This window comes from Oncorhynchus tshawytscha, unplaced genomic scaffold (assembly GCF_018296145.1).
Source record: "Oncorhynchus tshawytscha isolate Ot180627B unplaced genomic scaffold, Otsh_v2.0 Un_contig_17971_pilon_pilon, whole genome shotgun sequence".
NCBI classification, from domain to species: Eukaryota; Metazoa; Chordata; class Actinopteri; order Salmoniformes; family Salmonidae; genus Oncorhynchus; species Oncorhynchus tshawytscha.
In genome coordinates this window covers 9,934-17,500 of record NW_024607584.1, presented here as the reverse complement: position 1 = coordinate 17,500, position 7,567 = coordinate 9,934, and the positions used below count along the sequence as shown (strand labels likewise).

Sequence of the window (7,567 nt, the reverse complement as noted above, 5' to 3'; positions counted from 1 at the left end):
AAGCCATGTCTGTACCTCTGGAAGGTTTTGAGTTGATTAGAAAGCCCTGTCTGTACTTCTGGAAGGTTTTGAGTTTCTTAGAAAGCCCTGTCTGTACCTCTGGAAGGTTTTGAGTTGATTAGAAAGCCCTGCCTGTACCACTGGAAGGTTTTGAGTTGCCTAGAAAGCCCTGTCTGTACCTCTGGAAGGTTTTGAGTTGATTAGAAATCCCTGTCTCTACCTCTGGAAGGGTTTGAGTTGCCTAGAAAGCCCTGTCTGTACCTCTGGAAGGGTTTGAGTTGATTAGAAAGCCCTGCCTGTACCACTGGAAGGGTTTGAGTTGCCTAGAAAGCCCTGTCTGTACCTCTGGAAGGTTTTGAGTCGATTAGAAAGCCCTCTCTGTACCTCTGGAAGGGTTTGAGTTGCCTAGAAAGCCCTGTCTGTACCTCTGGAAGGGTTTGAGTTGCCTAGAAAGCCCTGTCTGTCACTGGAAGGGTTTGAGTTGATTAGAAAGCCCTGTCTGTCACTGGAAGGGTTTGAATTGCCCAGAAAGCCCTGTCTGTAACTGGAAGGGTTTGAGTTGCCCAGAAAGCCCTGTCTGTACCTCTGGAAGGGATTGAGTTTCCTAGAAAGCCCTGTCTGTACCTCTGGAAGGGATTGAGTTTCTCAGAAAGCCCTGTCTGTCACTGGAAGGGTTTGAATTGCCCAGAAAGCCCTGTCTGTAACTGGAAGGATTTGAGTTGCCCAGAAAGCCCTGTCTGTACCTCTGGAAGGGATTGAGTTTCCTAGAAAGCCCTGTCTGTACCTCTGGAAGGGATTGAGTTTCTCAGAAAGCCCTGTCTGTCACTGGAAGGGTTTGAATTGCCCCAAAGCCCTGTCTGTAACTGGAAGGGTTTGAGTTGCCCAGAAATCCCTGTCTGTACCTCTGGAAGGGTTTGAATTACCTAGAAAGCCCTGTCTGTACCTCTGGAAGGTTTTGAGTTGATTCAGAAAGCCCTGTCTGTCACTGTAAGGGTTTGAATTGCCAAGAAAGCCCTGTCTGTACCTCTGGACGGGTTTGAGTTGCTTAGAATGCCCTGTCTGTACCTCTGGAAGGGTTTGAGTTGATTAGAAAGCCCTGTCTGTAACTGGAAGGGTTTGAGTTGCCCAGAAATCCCTGTCTGTACCTCTGGAAGGGTTTGAATTACTTAGAAAGCCCTGTCTGTACCTCTGGAAGGTTTTGAGTTGATTCAGAAAGCCCTGTCTGTCACTGTAAGGGTTTGAATTGCCAAGAAAGCCCTGTCTGTACCTCTGGAAGGGTTTGAGTTGATTAGAAAGCCCTGTCTGTACCTCTGGAAGGTTTTGAATTGCTTAGAAAGCCCCGTCTGTACCTCTGGAAGCGTTTGAGTTGCTGAGAAAGCCCTGTCTGTACCTCTGGAAGGTTTTGAGTTGATTAGAAAGCCCTGTCTGTCACTGGAAGGGTTTGAGTTGCCCAGAAAGCCCTGTCTGTTCATCTGGAAGGGTTTGAGTTGATTAGAAAGCCCTGTCTGTACCTCTGGAAGGTTTTGAGTTGAATTAGAAAGCCATCTGTACCTCTGGAACGTTTTGAGTTGATTAGAAAGCCCTGTCTGTACCCCTGGAAGGTTTTGAGTTGATTAGAATGCCATGTCTGTACCTCTGGAAGGGTTTGAGTTGCCTAGAAAGCCCTGTCTGTACCTCTGGAAGGTTTTGAGTTGATTAGAAAGCCCTGTCTGTACCTCTGGAAGGTTTTGAGTTGAATTAGAAAGCCATCTGTACCTCTGGAACGTTTTGAGTTGATTAGAAAGCCCTGTCTGTACCTCTGGAAGGGTTTGAGTTGATTAGAAAGCCCTGCCTGTACCACTGGAAGGTTTTGAGTTGCCTGAAAGCCCTGTCTGTACCTCTGGAAGGTTTTGAGTTGATTAGAAACCCCTGTCTGTACCTCTGGAAGGGTTTGAGTTGCCTAGAAAGCCCTGTCTGTACCTCTGGAAGGGTTTGATTTGATTAGAAAGCCCTATCTGTACCACTGGAAGGTTTTGAGTTTCCTAGAAAGCCCTGTCTGTACCTCTGGAAGGGTTTGAGTTGCCTAGAAAGCCCTGTCTGTACCTCTGGAAGGGTTTGAGTTGATTAGAAAGCCCTGTCTGTACCTCTGGAAGGGTTTGGGTTGCCTAGAAAGCCCTGTCTGTACCTCTGGAAGGGTTTGAGTTGCCCAGAAAGCCCTGTCTGTACCTCTGGAAGGGTTTGAGTTACCTAGAAAGCCCTGTCTGTACCTCTGGAAGGGTTTGAGTTGATTAGAAAGCCCTATCTGTACCACTGGAAGGGTTTGAGTTGCCTAGAAAGCCCTGTCTGTACCTCTGGAAGGGCTTGAGTTGATTAGAAAGCCCTGTCTGTACCTCTGGAAGGTTTTGAGTTGATTAGAAAGCCCTGTCTGTACTTCTGGAAGGTTTTGAGTTGCTGAGAAAGCCCTGTCTGTACCTCTGGAAGGTTTTGAGTTGATTAGAAAGCCCTGTCTGTATTTTGGAAGAGTTTGAGTTGCCTAGAAAGCCCTGTCTGTACCTCTGGAAGGGTTTTAGTTGATTAGAAAGCCCTGCCTGTACCACTGGAAGGGTTTGGGTTGCCTAGAAAGCCCTGTCTGTACCTCTGGAAGGGTTTGAGTTGCCCAGAAAGCCCTGTCTGTACCTCTGGAAGGGTTTGAGTTGCCTAGAAAGCCCTGTCTGTACCTTTGGAAGGGTTTGAGTTGATTAGAAAGCCCTGTCTGTACCTCTGGAAGGTTTTGAGTTGAATAGAAAGCCCTGTCTGTACCTCTGGAAGGTTTTGAGTTGATTAGAAAGCCCTGTCTGTACTTCTGGAAGGTTTTGAGTTGATTAGAAAGCCATGTCTGTACCTCTGGAAGGGTTTGAGTTGATTAGAAAGCCCTATCTGTACCACTGGAAGGGTTTGAGTTGCCTAGAAAGCCCTGTCTGTACCTCTGGAAGGGCTTGAGTTGATTAGAAAGCCCTGTCTGTACCTCTGGAAGGTTTTGAGTTGATTAGAAAGCCCTGTCTGTACTTCTGGAAGGTTTTGAGTTGCTGAGAAAGCCCTGTCTGTACCTCTGGAAGGTTTTGAGTTGATTAGAAAGCCCTGTCTGTATTTTGGAAGAGTTTGAGTTGCCTAGAAAGCCCTGTCTGTACCTCTGGAAGGGTTTTAGTTGATTAGAAAGCCCTGCCTGTACCACTGGAAGGGTTTGGGTTGCCTAGAAAGCCCTGTCTGTACCTCTGGAAGGGTTTGAGTTGCCCAGAAAGCCCTGTCTGTACCTCTGGAAGGGTTTGAGTTGATTAGAAAGCCCTGTCTGTACCTTTGGAAGGGTTTGAGTTGATTAGAAAGCCCTGTCTGTACCTCTGGAAGGTTTTGAGTTGAATAGAAAGCCCTGTCTGTACCTCTGGAAGGTTTTGAGTTGATTAGAAAGCCCTGTCTGTACTTCTGGAAGGTTTTGAGTTGATTAGAAAGCCATGTCTGTACCTCTGGAAGGGTTTGAGTTGATTAGAAAGCCCTGTCTGTCACTGGAAGGGGTTGCGTTGCCCAGAAAGCCCTGTCTGTACCTCTGGAAGGTTTTGAGTTGCTTGCGGAGCACGCTCTCCAGGTTGAGGACCTTCTGCATCAGTAGACACTTGACAGCTGTCTCCTCTCTGCTGGCCGGGCTAATACGCTGGGCCGTCTGCCTCCATACACGGATTTCATGCCTCAGCTCTAGGGAACGCAAACACACAACAATACATGTCACTGAAAAGTACTGACAGGTCTATCAACATCTAGATGTTTTGACTGAACAAAATAGTATGTTCACTCAGAGCATCCTGTTAGTTGGTCTGTTTTTAGATGATCTGCTGTCCGGTTTGTATGAGGCAGCGGTAGGTCTGTTGTTGTTGATAACCAGCAGACACGATGTGATGGATGTGCTCAGAGCCTCATCTGGACTGTAGAACTCATCTAACTCAAGCTGTGAAGCTGTTTCAAGTCATTACTGTGTTGGGCCCTGAGAGAACCTGAGAGGCACCTGTCACTACACTACCACCACTAGTCCTGTCACTATACTACCACCACTAGTCCTGTTACTATACTACCACAACTAGTCCTGTTACTACAACAACTAGTCCTGTTACTATCACTACTAGTCCTGTTACTATCACTACTAGTCCTGTCACTATACTACCACAACTAGTCCCGTTACTACAACAACTAGTCCTGTTACTATCACTACTAGTCCTGTCACTACACTACCACAACTAGTCCTGTTACTATCACTACTAGTCCTGTCACTATACTACCACTACTAGTCCTGTTACTACACCACCACTACTAGCCCTGTCACCACCACAACTAGTCCTGTAACTATACTACCACCACTAGTCCTGTTACTACCACTACTAGTCCTATCACTACCACTACTAGTCCTGTCACTATACTACCACTACTAGTCCTGTCACTATACTACCACGACTAGTCCTGTCACTATACTACCACTACTAGTCCTGTCACTATACTACCACCACTAGTCCTGTTACTATCACTACTAGTCCTGTCACTATACTACCACAAGTAGTCCTGTTACTACCACTACTAGTCCTATCACTACCACTACTAGTCCTGTCACTATACTACCACTACTAGTCCTGTCACTATACTACCACGACTAGTCCTGTCACTATACTACCACTACTAGTCCTGTCACTATACTACCACTACTAGTCCTGTCACTATACTACCACTACTAGTCCTGTCACTACCACTACTAGTCCTGTCACTATACTACCACTACTAGTCCTGTCACTATACTACCACTACTAGTCCTGTCACTATACTGCCACTACTAGTCCTGTCACTATACTACCACCACTAGTCCTGTTACTATCACTACTAGTCCTGTCACTATACTACCACAAGTAGTCCTGTTACTACCACTACTAGTCCTGTCACTATACTACCACAACTAGTCCTGTTACTACAACACCACTACTAGCCCTGTCACCACCAAAACTAGTCCTGTTACTACCACTACTAGTCCTGTCACTATACTACCACTACCAGTCCTGTCACTATACTACCACTACTAGTCCTTTTACTACCACTACTAGTCCTGTCACTATATTACCACTACTAGTCATGTCACTATACTACCACTACTAGTCCTTTCACTACCACTACTAGTCCTGTCACTATACTACCACTACTCGTCCTGTCACTATACTACCACTACTAGTCCTGTCACTATACTACCACTACTAGTCCTGTCACTATACTACCACTACTAGTCCTGTCACTATACTACCACTACTCGTCCTGTCACTATACTACCACTACTAGTCCTGTCACTATACTACCACTACTAGCCCTGTCACTATACTACCACTACTAGTCCTGTCACTACCACTACTAGTCCTGTCACTATACTACCACTACTAGTCCTTTTACTACCACTACTAGTCCTGTCACTATACTACCACTACCAATCCTGTCACTATACTACCACTACTAGTCCTTTTACTACCACTACTAGTCCTGTCACTACAAGTCATGTCACTATAGTACCACTACTAGTCCTTTTACTACCACTACTAGTCCTGTTACTACCACTACTGGTCCTGTCACTATACAACCAACACTAGTCCTGTCACTATACTACCACTACTAGTCCTGTCACTATACTACCACTACTAGTCCTGTCACTATACTACCACTACTAGTCCTGTCACTATACTACCACTACTAGTCCTGTCACTATACTACCACTACTAGTCCTGTCACTATACTACCACTACTAGTCCTGTCACTATACTACCACTACTAGTCCTGTCACTATACTACCACTACTAGTCCTGTCACTATACTACCACTACTAGTCCTGTCACTATACTACCACTACTAGTCCTGTGACTACACTACCCTTGACAAGGGGGCCATGACTGAGTGTGACAGTGGCTGGAGTCACAGTGATGCTGTTTTTGACAGCTCCTGTACTGTGGAGCCATTATCACGTTCACACACTACTGTGGCGTTCTACCCTCCACTGTGTCTGACTGACTGTCTCTACCCTCCACTGTGTCTGACTGACTGTCTCTACCCTCCACTGTGTCTGACTGACTGTCTCTACCCTCCACTGTGTCTGACTGACTGTCTCTACCCTCCACTGTGTCTGACTGACTGTCTCTACCCTCCACTGTGTCTGACTGACTGTCTCTACCCTCCACTGTGTCTGACTGACTGTCCATCAGGCTGCTCTACCCTCCACTGTCTCTGACTGACTGTCTCTACCCTCCACTGTGTCTGACTGACTGTCTCTACCCTCCACTGTCTCTGACTGACTGTCTCTACCCTCCACTGTGTCTGACTGACTGTCCACCAGGCAGCTCTACCTCCACTGTCTCTGACTGACTGTCTCTACCCTCCACTGTGTCTGACTGACTGTCTCTACCCTCCACTGTGTCTGACTGACTGTCTCTACCCTCCACTGTGTCTGACTGACTGTCTCTACCCTCCACTGTGTCTGACTGACTGTCCACCAGGCTGCTCTACCCTCCACTGTCTCTGACTGACTGTCTCTACCCTCCACTGTGTCTGACTGACTGTCACCAGGCAGCTCTACCCTCCACTGTCTCTGACTGACTGTCTCTACCCTCCACTGTGTCTGACTGACTGTCTCTACCCTCCACTGTCTCTGACTGACTGTCTCTACCCTCCACTGTGTCTGACTGACTGTCCACCAGGCAGCTCTACCCTCCACTGTCTCTGACTGACTGTCTCTACCCTCCACTGTGTCTGACTGACTGTCTCTACCCTCCACTGTCTCTGACTGACTGTCTCTACCCTCCACTGTGTCTGACTGACTGTCCACCAGGCAGCTCTACCCTCCACTGTCTCTGACTGACTGTCTCTACCCTCCACTGTGTCTGACTGACTGTCCACCAGGCTGCTCTACCCTCCACTGTCTCTGACTGACTGTCTCTACCTCCACTGTGTCTGACTGACTGTCTCTACCCTCCACTGTGTCTGACTGACTGTCTCTACCCTCCACTGTGTCTGACTGACTGTCCAACAGGCAGCTCTAACCTCCACTGTCTCTGACTGACTGTCTCTACCCTCCACTGTGTCTGACTGACTGTCCACCAGGCAGCTCTACCCTCCACTGTCTCTGACTGACTGTCTCTACCCTCCACTGTGTCTGACTGACTGTCCAACAGGCAGCTCTAACCTCTTCTGTCTCTGACTGACTGTCTCTACCCTCCACTGTGTCTGACTGACTGTCCACCAGGCAGCTCTACCCTCCACTGTCTCTGACTGACTGTCTCTACCCTCCACTGTCTCTGACTTACTGTCCACCAGGCAGCTCTACCCTCCACTGTCTCTGACTGACTGTCCACCAGGCAGCTCTACCCTCCACTGTGTATGGGTTAGGGTTAGGGTAGTGTATGGGTTAGGGTAGTGTATGGGTTAGGATTAGAGTAGTGTATGGGTTAGGGTTAGGGTAGTGTATGAGTTAGGGTAGTGTATGGGTTAGGGTAGTGTATGGGTTAGGTTTAGGGTTAGGTATGGGTTAGGGTTAAGGTAGTGGATGTGT

The 7,567-nt window shown here is 47.6% G+C and overlaps 1 long non-coding RNA gene across 1 annotated transcript in view; it reads right to left on the bottom strand.

Annotated features, from left to right (window-relative positions):
• LOC121842775 overlaps positions 1-3,695 on the bottom strand; it is a 14,596-nt gene extending 10,901 nt beyond the window's left edge. Inside the window, exon 1 of the long non-coding RNA XR_006081314.1 lies at positions 3,555-3,695. This is a non-coding gene — a long non-coding RNA (uncharacterized LOC121842775). The remainder of the gene's footprint in view (positions 1-3,554) is intronic.
• Positions 3,696-7,567: the final 3,872 nt, after the last annotated feature.